The sequence below is a fragment of the Anomaloglossus baeobatrachus genome, chromosome 3 (assembly GCF_048569485.1).
Source record: "Anomaloglossus baeobatrachus isolate aAnoBae1 chromosome 3, aAnoBae1.hap1, whole genome shotgun sequence".
Taxonomy (NCBI): Eukaryota; Metazoa; Chordata; class Amphibia; order Anura; family Aromobatidae; genus Anomaloglossus; species Anomaloglossus baeobatrachus.
The window spans coordinates 461,437,197-461,453,309 of NC_134355.1; positions in this window are offsets into that span (position 1 = coordinate 461,437,197).

The window sequence follows — 16,113 nt, forward strand, 5'->3', positions numbered from 1 at the left end:
GGGATAAACCTTGTCCCTCCCCCCTCCCCCCACCTTCTTTTTAGGTTGATTTCTAGGTATATTTTTCCATCTTGAAAAAGTTCTAATTGATTGTATAATTCTTGGATATTTTGGGCATTGTTATTCCAAATTGTACCTTGCACATGTATTCTTGGTCCCTTGAGGACCTAGATAAGGTCATGACATGAATTATTGGGGACTGTGGCTGGTATTGTTCGGCTAGGGGACACATGCCTCCCGTAATTGGGCATTATATATATCTTATTGTATGGATATCCATTGATTGTAGTGCAATAATTGTGGGTGCCAGGTTGTGGAGTTATTTTAAATGGTTTTAACATGTATATGTGCAATGAATAAAGGTTTTCTACATTATTATTGGGTTGTGCGGTCATATGCAATGTCTTTCCCCTTCGCAATAGGACCCAGCAAAGGAGATTGCCGTGAAGGGGCGCTGGGCTGGAACTACAATGGCCATTATAATATTCCAAATACCTCCATTTATGTTATAAGGTAGAATTTTTTATTTTTTTTTCACAGTGTGCGACTGGTCTTTTTTGTCTCATATTAATACACCATCCAGATACGCACCTGTCCACATTGTAAAGGTGCTGCCGGTACGGTTTGAACTCAGGCTAGTACCAGCGTGGGAAACCAGCCCTGTTTCATTTTGTTTTTTTCTGATATATATATATATATATACACACATATATTTATTTAGAATATATTTAGTATATATTTAGTATACAGAGAGATGTATCTCTATGTACTGGTACAGTGTACCTACAAAAAGGAAAAGAACATCATTTAGTAAAGTAAGCAGAGAGAATTCTCCCATACTTGGCAATGGAGCTTGTGGCTTTAGGCAGCTGCCTCCCCTGTAAAATGTTTTGAATTTAAATCTAGAAGACCATATTTCTGGAAAAGCAGAGAATTAATTTACAGTATGTGTGTATGTGATGTTGTACAGAGTATGATGTAAATCTACCTTTAGCTTTTAACACTGAATCCTCCTGGACATGCTCTCTATAGAGATGAGCGAACCGGTCCCGGTTCGGCTCGAGGCCGGTTCGCCGAACGGGGGTCCCGTTCGAGTTCGGTTCGTCGAACGTTCGACGAACCGAACTAGAGCCAATAGGCTATAATGGGAGGCAATCACAAACACATAAAAATGCATTATAAATGTACACAAACAGTTAATAAACATTGCCATAACACTTACCGGTCCTCACGATCCCTTCTGCACTCTGTCTCCTGCCGCTATTCCATCCGATGATCGCTGAATCCTCCCGGTGACCTGCACTGCCAGCAGAGAAGCAGGACCTATCGTGACGTCAAAATAGCCATGTGACCAGTCACGTGGCTATTATCTCATTGGCTACAGACTGGTCACATGACTATGACACGTCATGTAGGACCTGCGAGTGCATCTCTCCGGTACACGGTGCACATATGTGTATCGCCGTGTACCGGCGACATGCTCTAGCACACGGTCGACTCCCCGTTCCGTTAGGGACCGGCTGACACAGCCGGTCATTAACGGAGATCACCGTTGCCATAGCAACGCAGTTAGCGGTGACGTCACCGCTAACCGCGGCTCCGGGAGCACCGTTGCTATGGTAACGCGTCTGTCAGCGTTACCGCTGTTACCGCTAGCAGCCAGCAGTGATCACTCACGGAGTGAAGGCTGCACGCTGCTTCCCGATTGTAGTGAGCATTGTAGTTAGGATGGAGGTTCCCCAGCCCCAAGTGATGCCCCTCACTACAATCGTCACTACTACTACACTAGAAAGAAAGAAGACAGAAGAGCAGGATCGTGGAGGGCTGACAGGGGGTAATAAAGATGGAGTCTCTAATGTGTCTGTGTATTTATTTCTATTAAAGTATTTTTTCTCTGTGTGGTGTCTTTTTTTAACCCTTTATTGGAGATTCTTAATGGCCGGGTCAAACGTGCCTGACATTAAGAATCTCTGGCTTAATACTGGCTGGTAAAACAAAGCCAGTATTAACTCATGATTACCCAACAAGCCACCCGGCTCCAGGGCTGTTGGAAGAGTTGGATACAGCGCCAGATGATGGCGCTTCTATGAGAGCGCCATTTTCTGGGACGGCTGCGGACTGAAATCCGCAGCAGAGGCGCCCACAAACCTCGGGCTAACCTGTGATGCGGATTCCAATCCCCAGCTGCCTAGTTGTACCCGGCTGGACACAAAAATGGGGCGAAGCCCACGTCATTTGTTTTTTAATTATTTCATGAAATAAGTGAAATAATTAAAAAAAACGGGCTTCCCTATATTTTTGGTTCCCAGCCGGGTACAAATAGGCAACTGGGGGTTGGAGGCAGCCCGTGGCTGCCAGCTGTACCTGGCTAGCATACAAAAATATGGCGAAGCCCACGTCATTTTTTTGGTGGGCAAAAAACTTCTGCATGCAGTCCTGGATGGAGTATGCTGAGCCTTGTAGTTCTGCAGCTGCTGTCTGCTCTTCTCCATACAGACAGACAGCAGCTGCAGAACTACAAGGCTCAGCATACTCCATCCAGGACTGTATGCAGAAGTTTTTTGCCCCCTGAAAAAATTATGTGGCTTCGCCATATTTTTGTATGCTAGCCAGGTACAGCAGGCAGGTACGGCTGCCCCCAACCCCCAGTTGCCTATTTGTACCCGGCTGGGAACCAAAAATAAAGGGAAGCCCTTTTTTTATTATTTCATGAATTTCATGAAATAATTAGAAAACAAATGACGTAGGCTTTGCCCCATTTTTGTGTCCAGCCAGGTACAACTAGGCAGCTGGGATTGGAATCCGCACCACCGGTTGGCCTGAGCTTTCTGGGCCCCACTGCTGCGAATTGCAGTCTGCAGCCACCTCAGAAAATGGCATTTTCATAGAAGCGCCATCTTCTGGCGCTGTATCCAACTCTTCCAGCACCTGCCTGCTATACCTGGCTAGCATACAAAAATATGGCGAAGCTCACGTCCTTTTTTTGTAGCTTTTTGGCAAAAAAAAAAAAAAATGCTTCCCTGGATTTTCCATTGCCAGTGAAGGTAACACCAAGCAGTGGGGGTTAGCAGCCAGTAGCTGCTTGGATTACCCTTAGCTAGCAATACAAAAAATGCAGTGGGAGCTAACATATATTTTTTTTAATTATTTATTTAAATAACTAAAAATAAAATGGGCTTCCCTGTATTTTGATTGCTGGACATCACAGTGCTGTAAAAATAAATCTTTAAAAAAATGACGTAGCGCTCCGCGGTATTTTTGATTCTCAGCGCAGATAAAGCAGACAGCTATGGGTTGCCACCCCCATCTGCCTGCCGTTACCTTGGTTGGCAATCAAAATACAGGGAAGCCCATTAATTTTTTCTATTTAAAAAATAGTTAAAAAAAAAAAATTACGTTGGGTCCCCCCATTTTTGATAGCCAGCTAGGGTAAAGCAGACGGCTGTAGCCTGAAAACCACAGCTGGCAGCTTTACCGTGGTTGGGGATCCAATGTGAAGGTCCCCTCAGGCTCTTTTTTATAATTATTTTATAAATATTAATAATTACACAATAAAAGTAGGGGACCCCCCAAATTGGATCACCAGCCAAGGTAAAGCGGACAGCTGTGGTCTGGTATTCTCAGGGTGGGAAGGTCCATAGTTATTGGGCCTTCACAGCCTAAAAATAGCAGGCCGCAGGCACCCCAGACGTGGCGCATCCACTAGATGCGCCAATCCTGGCGCTTCACCCCAGCTCATCCCGTGCCCTGGTGCAGTGGCAAACGGGGTAATAAATCGGGTTGATACTAGCTGTAAAGTCACCTGAGATCAAGCCCAGCAGTTTGTGATGTCATGGCGTCTATTAGATACCCAACATCATAAACTGTCAGTACTAACAAAAACAAAAAATCGACAAAAGAAATTTATTTGAAAAAACAGTCCCCAAAACATTTCCTCTTTCACCAATTTATTGTAAGAAAAAAAATAAAGGGGTCCCACGACGACTCTGGACCGTCTAGAATATGGGGGGGAGACACTCAGGGAACGTATCCCCCATTTTCTAGGAGTGCGGACCCTTCATGTGAGGAGTGTGGGTGCAATGAATCTGCACTCACTCTCCCCGGGTCCACAGCAGCAGAGTCCATGTCGTAATGGTTGCTACCAAAGCTGCAATGCCCTGCTCATGAGGTAAGGGCATGCCTAATCAGGAGAACTACTGTAGAGGAAGCTCTGCTCACTGGTATATAGGTGCTCAGAGGTAATAATAGATAAAATTAGTGAGTAACCTCGGCACTCTATATCTCCCAGACTAAGTCAGTAAGTCACAACGGATAGTAATGCAAAATCACTCTTTATTGGTCCGTATTAAGAAAATTTTTTTTTCATAATGTTTTTGTCCAAAACAAGTTACAAATGACGTTTCGGCCTGAGCCTTCGTCAGATTGGACTTATCTGCATGTAATCATGAAAAATGACAATAATCAGTATCACATAAGAGTGAGAGAACAATAACATAAACTCGAACAATGTAGAGGTACAATTGGGATGCAGCAAAAAAATTGCAACACAGCAAGAAATGAAACACATGATACAAATGTCATAATACAGTACAAGGACAATATAGTAATGACAAATATGGGGTCAGAGTAGACTTAGACAGCTCTGGTACGAAAGAGATGTCAATCATAAAGTAACATGTGCAGTAGGTGTAGAGCTACACTATGCATGGCAGAGCTAATGGGTAGACCGACCATAGAAAAAGTAGAGAAAAAGTGGAGAAAAAGTGGAGAATAAGTGGAACATAAGAGGAGAAAAAGTGGAGAAAAAGTGGAGAAAAAAGTGGAGAAAAAGTGGAGAAAAAGTGGAGAAAAAGTGGAGAAAAAGTGGAGAAAAAGTGGAGATTAAGAGGAGAAAAAGTGGAGAAAAAAGTGGAGAAAAAGTGGAGAAAAAGTGGAGAAAAAGTGGAGAAAAAGTGGAGAAAAAGTGGAGCATAAGAGGAGAAAAAGTGGAGAAAAAAGTGGAGAAAAAGTGGAGAAAAAGTGGAGCATAAGAGGAGAAAAAGTGGAGAAAAAGTGGAGAAAAAGTGGAGCATAAGAGGAGAAAAAGTGGAGAAAAAGTGGAGAAAAAGTGGAGCATAGGAGGAGAAAAAGTGGAGAAAAAAGTGGAGAAAACGTGGAGAAAAAGTGGAGAAAAAGTGGAGAAAAAGTGGAGCATAAGAGGAGAAAAAGTGGAGATTAAGAGGAGAAAAAGTGGAGAAAAAGTGGAGAAAAAGTGGAGAAAAAGTGGAGCATAAGAGGAGAAAAAGTGGAGAAAAAAGTGGAGAAAAAGTGGAGAAAAAGTGGAGAAAAAGTGGAGATTAAGAGGAGAAAAAGTGGAGCATAAGAGGAGAAAAAGTGGAGAAAAAAGTGGAGAAAAAGTGGAGAAAGTGGAGAAAAAAATGGAGAAAAAGTGGAGAAAAAGTGGAGAGAAAGTGGAGAATAAGAGGAGAAAAAGTGGAGAAAAAGTGGAGAAAAAGTGGAGAATAAGAGGAGAAAAAGTGGAGAATAAGTGGAGAAAAAAATGGAGAAAAAGTGGAGAAAAAGTGGAGAAAAAGTGGAGCATAAGAGGAGAAAAAGTGGAGAAAAAGTGGAGAAAAAGTGGAGAAAAAGTGGAGCATAAGAGGAGAAAAAGTGGAGAAAAAAGTGGAGAAAAAGTGGAGAAAAAGTGGAGCATAAGAGGAGAAAAAGTGGAGAAAAAGTGGAGAAAAAGTGGAGCATAAGAGGAGAAAAAGTGGAGAAAAAGTGGAGAAAAAGTGGAGCATAAGAGGAGAAAAAGTGGAGAAAAAAGTGGAGAAAAAGTGGAGAAAAAGTGGAGAAAAAGTGGAGAAAAAGTGGAGAAAAAGTGGAGATTAAGAGGAGAAAAAGTGGAGAAAAAGTGGAGAAAAAGTGGAGCATAAGAGGAGAAAAAGTGGAGAAAAAAGTGGAGAAAACGTGGAGAAAACGTGGAGAAAAAGTGGAGAAAAAGTGGAGAAAAAGTGGAGCATAAGAGGAGAAAAAGTGGAGAAAAAGTGGAGAAAAAAGTGGAGAAAAAGTGGAGAAAAAGTGGAGAAAAAGTGGAGAAAAAGTGGAGAAAGTGGAGAAAAAAATGGAGAAAAAGTGGAGAAAAAGTGGAGAAAAAGTGGAGAATAAGAGGAGAAAAAGTGGAGAAAAAGTGGAGAAAAAGTGGAGAATAAGAGGAGAAAAAGTGGAGAATAAGTGGAGAAAAAAATGGAGAAAAAGTGGAGAAAAAGTGGAGAAAAAGTGGAGCATAAGAGGAGAAAAAGTGGAGAAAAAGTGGAGAAAAAGTGGAGAAAAAGTGCAGCATAAGAGGAGAAAAAGTGGAGAAAAAAGTGGAGAAAAAGTGGAGAAAAAGTGGAGCATAAGAGGAGAAAAAGTGGAGAAAAAGTGGAGAAAAAGTGGAGCATAAGAGGAGAAAAAGTGGAGAAAAAGTGGAGAAAAAGTGGAGCATAAGAGGAGAAAAAGTGGAGAAAAAAGTGGAGAAAACGTGGAGAAAACGTGGAGAAAAAGTGGAGAAAAAGTGGAGAAAAAGTGGAGCATAAGAGGAGAAAAAGTGGAGAAAAAGTGGAGAAAAAAGTGGAGAAAAAGTGGAGAAAAAGTGGAGAAAAAGTGGAGAAAAAGTGGAGAAAAAGTGGAGAAAAAGTGGAGCATAAGAGGAGAAAAAGTGGAGAAAAAGTGGAGAAAAAGTGGAGAAAAAAGTGGAGAAAAAGTGGAGAAAAAGTGGAGAAAAAGTGGAGAAAAAGTGGAGAAAAAGTGGAGATTAAGAGGAGAAAAAGTGGAGAAAAAGTGGAGAAAAAGTGGAGCATAAGAGGAGAAAAAGTGGATAAAAAAGTGGAGAAAACGTGGAGAAAACGTGGAGAAAAAGTGGAGAAAAAGTGGAGAAAAAGTGGAGAAAAAAGTGGAGAAAAAAGTGGAGAAAAAAGTGGAGAAAAAGTGGAGAAAAAGTGGAGAAAAAGTGGAGAAAAAGTGGAGAAAAAGTGGAGATTAAGAGGAGAAAAAGTGGAGAAAAAGTGGAGAAAAAGTGGAGCATAAGAGGAGAAAAAGTGGAGAAAAAAGTGGAGAAAACGTGGAGAAAACGTGGAGAAAAAGTGGAGAAAAAGTGGAGCATAAGAGGAGAAAAAGTGGAGAAAAAGTGGAGAAAAAAGTGGAGAAAAAGTGGAGAAAAAGTGGAGAAAAAGTGGAGAAAAAGTGGAGAAAAAGTGGAGATTAAGAGGAGAAAAAGTGGAGAAAAAGTGGAGAAAAAGTGGAGCATAAGAGGAGAAAAAGTGGAGAAAAAAGTGGAGAAAACGTGGAGAAAACGTGGAGAAAAAGTGGAGAAAAAGTGGAGAAAAAGTGGAGAAAAAGTGGAGCATAGGAGGAGAAAAAGTGGAGAAAAAAGTGGAGAAAACGTGGAGAAAAAGTGGAGAAAAAGTGGAGAAAAAGTGGAGCATAAGAGGAGAAAAAGTGGAGATTAAGAGGAGAAAAAGTGGAGAAAAAGTGGAGAAAAAGTGGAGAAAAAGTGGAGAAAAAGTGGAGAAAAAGTGGAGCATAAGAGGAGAAAAAGTGGAGAAAAAAGTGGAGAAAAAGTGGAGAAAAAGTGGAGAAAAAGTGGAGATTAAGAGGAGAAAAAGTGGAGCATAAGAGGAGAAAAAGTGGAGAAAAAAGTGGAGAAAAAGTGGAGAAAGTGGAGAAAAAAATGGAGAAAAAGTGGAGAAAAAGTGGAGAGAAAGTGGAGAAAAAAATGGAGAAAAAGTGGAACACCCTTTGGTACCTTTCATGTGGCACTAAGGGGTGCTTAGCTTTGTATTTAGCCAAAAAAATGAAAAAAAAATGACATAGGGTTCCCCCTAGTTTTGTAGCCAGCTAGGGTAAAGCAGACGGCTGCAGCCTGCAGACCACAGCTGGCAACCTCACCTTGGCTGGTAATCCAAAACTGAGGGCACCCCACGCTGTTATTTTAAATTAAATAAATAATTGAAAAAAAAAACACGTAGGGGTCCCCCAAAATTGGATCACCAGCCAAGGTAAAGCAGACAGCTGGGGCCTGATATTCTCAGACTAGGGAGGTCCATGGTTATTGGAATCTCCCCAGCCTAAAAATAGCAGGCCGCAGCCGCCCCAGAAGTGGCGCATCCATTAGATGCGCCAATCCTGGTGCTTCGCCCCAGCTCATCCCGCGCCCTGGTGCGGTGGCAAACGGGGTAATATTTGGGGTTAATACCAGATGTGTAATGTCACCTGGCATCAAGCCCTGGGGTTGGTGAGGTCAGGCGTCTATCAGATACCCGACATCACCAACCCAGTCAGTAATAAAAAAAAAATACACGACAAACACATTTTTATTTGAAAAAACACTCCCCAAAACATTCCCTCTTTAACCAATTTATTAGATTGAAAAACAAATCCAGGTCTGGTGTAATCCAAGGGGTTGCCATGACGATGCACACTGTCCCAGTCAATGAAGAGCAGGATGTTCCCCATTGGCTGGGAGAGCAGTGCAGTGACCTGAGCTAACATCAATGGGTCAGCCCAGGTCACTGCAGGGGGGTGACAAGTGCTGCTGTCAGTGAGGTACATTACCTGCGCTGATCTCCAGCACACTGACAGCCCCTGTCACTGAGCTCAATGACCGCCCGGCGCCTTCACACCAAGTATCGCGAGAGGTCCGTGACGTCACCGCTAGTCAGTCTCGGGTCGGAAGCGATAGGTGATGTGACAAGCGGCGGCCATGGAGGACAGTGACAGCGCTGAGGTCGGGATGGCGGGACTTCATCACCGCAGGTAAGCCGAGCGAGCGAGCGAGCGGGCGGGCGGGCGGGCGGGCGGGGGGGGGGGGGGGGGGGGGGATGTGGATGTGTGTGTGTGTGTGTGTGTATGTATGTGTACATGCCGCGGGCAGGAGGGGGTGGAGCGAGCTGAGCGGGAAAGTGTGGGCTTCCTGCACGTAACTAAGATAAACATCGGGTTACTAACCAAAGCGCTTTGCTTGGATACCCGATGTTTATCTTGGTTACCAGCTTGTGGCAGGCTGCCAGCGATGGCTCCTGCTCACTGTAGCTGTAAAAAGCCCTGCTTTTTGCTGCTAGAACCGTTCTCGAACGTATCTAGAACTATCGAGCTTTTAGCAAAAAGCTCGAGTTCTAGTTCGATCTCGAACAGCCCAAAAATCACTCGAGCCGCGAACTGGAGAACCACGAACCACGAACCGCGCTCAACTCTAGCTCTCTATCAAATTCAAGAACATCTCAACCGAAATCTGATCCCAGATGTTTTCTACACGTTTCCAATGTTAGTGCAGGCTGGTCAACTCACTTTGGTTCGTATAAAGCTTTTTCTTCAACTCTATCCCCAAGTCTTCAATTTAGTTATTTTTTTGAGTTGACCAGTATGTGGTAACATTGGGAACGTATAGAAGAGACTTGGGATCAGATGTCAATAGAGACATTCTTGAAAATGATCATGGCCAGAAGGATTCAGGCAGTGTTGAATGCCAAAGATGGATTTACAAAATACTACTACTACTACTACTACTACTACTACTACTAATAATAATAATAATAATAATAATAATAATAATAATAAAATTCTATTTTAGGAGCAAAACAGTAACAATGCAGTGACATGACAAGAATTTGTATAACTAGTCATATGCTAAATGGTTGAAAATCAAATTTATGTATGAGATAGTCAAAATGATTGTCTATAAAATGAAGGTAGTGTCACGTTCGAAGCTGTAGAGGATGGTAAGATATGGAGCCTGAATGTCAAAAGTTCAAAACATTGTTACCCTTTAGTGTATATTTCATACCCGGCACCTTTCTCTAACATTGGCCCCTGCTGTTAACCATTTAAATGCCGCTATCAATCTCTGACAGTGGTGTTTAATTAGAACGTGCACTGGTTACTCATATCTAGATTTCAATAATAATTAAGACTGTGAGCCCCAATGGGGACAGTGATGATCACGTCTGTAAAGCGCTGTGGAATTAATAGTGCTATATAAGTGAACAAAATAAATTAATATCTCTGTTTTGAGGATGGACATATATTTGACATTAGAACATGATAACGATCTCATGTAATTGTTCCAAAATCTGTGAATGTTCAGCATGTTTTCGGATGGTTTGGAGTTATGTTACTAGTTAGTTTATACACCCTTTATGGAATTGTATTGAATTAATGTAATATACAATGCAATAATGTACAGTACACTGATTAGTTATGGTAGGAAAGACTAAATTACATTATACAGTCCTTGGCAGCAAGAACATTATCAAAACAAGCAATTTGACAAAAGTAAAATGAATCCTCCTGCCAGATCCCGAGACATCCTACAAACAAACCCCTCAAGCTAAATACTTTGAATTTTTAGGTTAGTTTCCCAAGACTGATATCCTAATACGTTCTGGACTTTTTACATCTGTATAAAATTTCACACATGTTTCGCGTGCATGGCCGGTATTGAGATCTAGATAAAAATGATGGATAGGAAGCAAGTGCAGTCGAGTGGTTTGCATCTGTGTTCCCTCTCGGTAAGGAGAATGTTAAAACAAATACTTGTCAAAAGGGCTATGCTTACTATACTGTCTTCTAGTACTGTAACTTTCACATTCAGTAGTGTATTAAGCTCCAGCCTAATATTATAGTTTGAATCTTTTTCACACTTTGCAGTTTCAGTTAAAGTTATTGTCATTACAATATTACTAAACAAACTAATGGTATGGCTATATAGGACCTAAAATAATAAAATGATAGCTGTCTTGTAGAAATACAATGTGCAATCGCTGAGAATTCAAGCTTTTTGCAAATTAGTCTGGCAGTGAATTGTAGGCAGATAGATGCACTCGGAGGCTCAAGAAAGGGGGAAAGAAGGTATGACATGATATTTCGATGTCTTCAACTCAACCCCTTCTCCACACATGCCGCACTCAACTCCAAGTTGGCCTCATTCCCATCAGATGATGGCTGTGTTATTCAACCATCATCTGCCTCTAACAACAGAGGTGCGGCTGAACTCTGCTCACTGCTGTTAACCTGTTAAATGTTACTGTCATTCTGTGACAGCGGAATTTAAAGGGAGCCTGATATGTCCCCAAATGCAGTTAACCTGCCAATACAGGGTTAATCTGCAGATTAAAAGGGGTATGAAAGCTGCCCGACCACGGCCCTGAAAGCTTAGCTGCTTTCAGTCATAGACAGTGTGCCGATGCGCCTTCAGTCACCATCGCACTTGACACCAAGTTGAGAGTGAGTGTATGGATAAGGCTATGAGACGGAGTTTTCCTGTTTTCCAGCCGATCATGGCTATGTTAGTTTACTTTCACATGCAGCATTTTTGCAACACTTTTTTGCTGCTTTTATATCCAAATTAAAAGCTGCTTTTGGCCTCTTTCACACGTACATGCCTCCGGTATGTGTATGGTCCGTCTCCTCATGCACCGGAGACACGTACACACATAGACCTATGTCTTCCTATGGTGTCGGACACACGTATGTATTTTCGCACGGAACGTGTGTCCGTTCCGTACATATGTGTGTCCGTTTGTTTCTCACACCGACATGTCCGTTTTATCTCCGGCATCACGGGTGTCACACGGAACCCAATCGGGTCACACGTAACACACACGGACCACGCGGATGTGTTCCGTGTTACACGCATCGGAGAAAATACATGTGTCTGCGAGAATAAAACCAAAGCATTACTCACCTTCTCCTGCCCTCCTGTCTCTGCCGCTGCTGTCACTTGCTGCTGACCGCCACTCATTATGCTCATTTATTATTCACTTCACTGCGGCCGGAAGCAGCAGCAGCGGGGAGTCGGGAGGACCGGAGACCAAAGATCAGCACCACGGACAGCGACGCCAGGGACAGGTGAGCAGAAAGTTCCCATTCTCCGTGTGTTATCACGGATAACACACGGAGAACACACGTAGGCCATGCACACAGCACACAGAGGGCAATACGCACCTATGACACGTCCTTGAAACACATGCGTGATTTTCACGGACATGTAAAAGAGGCCTTTAACAGTATCATCAAAAGCTATGAAATTTCAGAAATCTCAAGTACGCACTGAGTTTGAGAACCGTGGTGTATTTTTTGTTTGTTTTTTTTTTTTTTAAATCTGCAGCATATTAAATATTTCAGTGTTTTTGCAGCATTTTTTCACCCATAGAATGCTAAGTGAAAAAACACCTAAAAAAATGCAATGGCGTTTTTGGCGCTGTTTTTGAAATGTTTATTACACATGTAGTTTAAGCAAAACATACTTTATCTGCACCCAAAAAAATCTATAAAACATGAGACAAAAACACTGGGAAAACATCGCAAAACAGGAGATTTGAATGCAGCGTTTTTACTACCAAGAAAGCAGGTTTTTGCTGCAGATAAAAATGCAGTAAAAACGTTGCGTGTGAACATAGTTTTATTCAGCCATCATCTGCTTCTAACAGCAGCAAGCGGAGGTGAGCTCTACCCATTGCTGTTAACCTGTAAAATGCCACTCTCAGGCTGTGACAGCAGCATTTATAGCAAGTGGACCAGGAGGCACATACAGAGACCATAAGGAATACAGTGATGTATAGCCTAACAGTCTCATTCTTATGGAAAGCTAAAAACACCTATTTAAAGGGATTGTCTATTTTTGAAGACAAGTTTTTTTCTATCACTTAAATAGATATGCTTGTGGCTAAAAATCATTTTTGCTATTAGGTTGTATTAAAAATTTGGGTTTTTGTTTTCCGGCGTTTTTTACTTTTTATGACCTCAGACCACAGCAATCAGCTGATCAGTCCTAGCGTGCTGACTGCTGACATGCATTTTCAGTTAACTCATTCTGCAGCTAGTAATAGACACAACATAAACGCAACACAAAGGCTGTAGAGGCAAACAGTGCAAAAATGTTAATGAAGTCTAACTGCAAAAATGATTTTAGCCCCAAATATATCCATTTAAATAAAAAACAAAAAATGTCCACATAGGTGCCCCCCTGTTCTTATCACTTTATATTATTGTACAGAAGTTTGTGTTAGGCTAGGGACCCACGGGCATGTAGCATCCGATGCAAGACCATGGGATACACTATGCTAATGACCCCGACTCCCATTCTGCTGCGAGAGTGCTCCGAGTGTCATGCCACTGTGATGTGATCCTATGATCAGGTCACAGCTGCGGAGGAGAGGAAGAGACTAATCTCCCTATCTTCTCCATTGTCAGCTGATGTGCATATCGCACTGCACTCAGTTGTCATCCGAGTGCAGTGCGATGTTTTTCTTGCACCCATAGACTTGTATGGGTGCGAGTGAAAACAAATCAAATTCCTCGCGCAGCATGCTATGATTGTTTTGGTCCAATTAGGGCTGAGACAAAAAACACCCATGGGAGCGACCCTATAGAGTATCATTGGTGCGAGTGGAATTCAATTTTTGTATCGCATTCCACTCACTCTGTTTTACTTGCCGTGTGTGCTTACCCTTAAATACCAAGGTAGATCAATGAAAGCCAACCATACATGTCACTTAATGAGGGTACAATGTGTTACAAAAGTATGTGTACAGATAATGCATGGGTTGTGGATATATGATGGACCAACAGATCAATGAATGAGGCACCAAAGTTTGAACAAAGAGCTTGAACAAAAAAATAATAAGGTCATGGTTATTAATTAAAATTAGTGCCCGCCAAAGTCAGGGAAAGCAACCAAAAGGGGTATCACATGTAATAAAATCAAAACCATTATAAAAGTACACAGGTTCAAATAAAGGGGTGTGAGTCTTAGGTCCAGAAAAAGGTACTGTGCATCAGTTACTGAAATGGGTATGATTACTATGTATGTATAACACTTGTATTTGCATAGTAACTGAGGAACAGAAAAAAATCTTCATAATGATGGGCATGACATGATACATACAATTACAAAATATGTATGTCACAAAATTTCAGTAAAAAAACAGAAAGTCCAACTTCCTCCCAGTAATCAAACAACTGTATATATGTGATGCAGTGTTGCGCAAAAATGTTTAGATATGGAGTAAAGGTGTGTCCTGTATCCCTGAGAAACCATTTACATAGATAAAGTAATGAATGAAGCAAAAAACATCAGATTGATGTTGATATCACCTGGACCAAGATGGAGCATGTGACCACATGTGACGACCACCCCGATGCACGTTTTGGCATCATCTTTATCAGGTAACTAGAAGTTGCACGCAAGGATCAACCAGACTTGTGCTTGTCCACAATTCTCTTCCTGAGATCTTGGCTCATTCTTTTGACTTTCCCATGATGCTACACATAGAAGCAGTGTGTTTCAGGTGTGCATTAAAATACATCCACAAGTGTGTCTCTAATTAACTCAAATGTTACCAGAAGCTTCCAAAGGCATGACATCATCATATGGGCTGTCCCATATTGTTTAAAGGCACAGTACTCTTAGGTGAGCTTTACACATTGCGACATCGCTACTGATATATCGTTGGGGTTACGTCGTTAGTGACGCACATCCAGCGCCGGTAGCGACAACGCAATGTGTAAATCTTAGGCGCGACAATAAACGAGCGCAAAAGCGTAAAAATCGCTGATCTGTGTCACATCGTTCATTTCCATAATGTCGTTACTGCTGCAGGTATGATGTTGTTTGTCGTTCCTGCAGCATCACACATCGCTGTGTATGAAATCGCAGGAACGACAAACATCTCCTTACCTGCCTCAACCGCCAATGTGGAAGGAAGGAGGTGGGCGGGATGTTTACGTCCCGCTCATCTCCGCCCCTCTTCTTCTATTGGCCGGCCGCTTAGTGACGTCGCAGTGACGTCGCTGTGATGCGGAACACACCTCCCCCTTGAAGAAGGGATTGTTCGGCGGTCACAGCAACGTCGCCGACCAGGTATGTGCATGTGAAGCTGCCGTAGCGATAATGTTCGCTATGGCAGCAAGCACCAGATATCGCATGTACGACGGAGGCGGGCGCTAGCGATGTCGCAGCGTGTAAAGCCCATCTTAGTGTATGTAAACTTTTGACTTTGCAGAAAGTAATAAACAACCCTTAAAACATTCTCTCTCTCATTATTCTGGCATTTGGCAAATATAAATAATTTTGGTAATCCTAATTGACATAAAACAGCAAAGGTTTATTTCTGACTTCATGTCAGATAGTGAGAAAAACATGCATATGTGTCTTTTTAAATAGTGTATGTAAACTTCTGGTTTCAACTGTAATCTGTAGGTTGGTCTTCATAATAAAAGGGGGGTCCAAACACATTTCTTGCACATGAGCCCTGCATCTGTGTCATTTGTCTGCTTGCTGCCTGATTTTTTTATCGGAGGGAACAAAGACCCATTGAGTATTTCCTACTCTGATCCTCACATTCGGATCAGAACAGGAGGTGCTTTGAATTTCACAGATCTCAATCCCGGATCTGTCATTTTAATGGATAGATACATTTAACTTAATGGGTCCGTGTTTTGCCTGATAAAAGCACTCGGACATTTCACATGGATGTGTGAATGCAGCCTAAGGCTATGTGCCCACGTTGCGTTCTGTCCCTGCACAAATTTCTGCAGCGATTTGAACAGCACACGTGCGCTTCAAATCGCTGCAGAAACAGTGCGTACTTAAAAGCCGATTTCATGCACTCTGGATGCAGCCCTCACCATAGACAGAGCGGGGGCTGCATGCAGAGCGCACTAAAGAAGTGACATCACTTCTTAGAACGCAGCGCTTCGGCGTCAGCCGAAGCGCTGCGTTCTAATACGCCTCGTGGGCATGGATTAGGCACAATCTTCATAGATTGTGCTGGGGACGCAGGACACATGCAGTTACGCTGCGGTGCAGATCGCAGCGTAACTGCATGAAAATATGCTACTTGGGCACATAGCCTTAAACTGTATTGGAAGCTGGTAATACCGTGTTTTTCCAAAAATAAGACCTCCCCCAAAAATAAGCCCTAGCAGGGATTTTCAGCATTTTCGGAGAAAGGCCTAAATATAAGCCCTCCTGTTACAGGAGGCTGTCTGATAATAAAACCTAAAGGAGTATCAGACAGTCAGGGTCCACCGTGCAAAAACTCTGCTGCAGACTATGGCAGAGTGCAATACCTCTGTTAAACTCACAGAGGAATA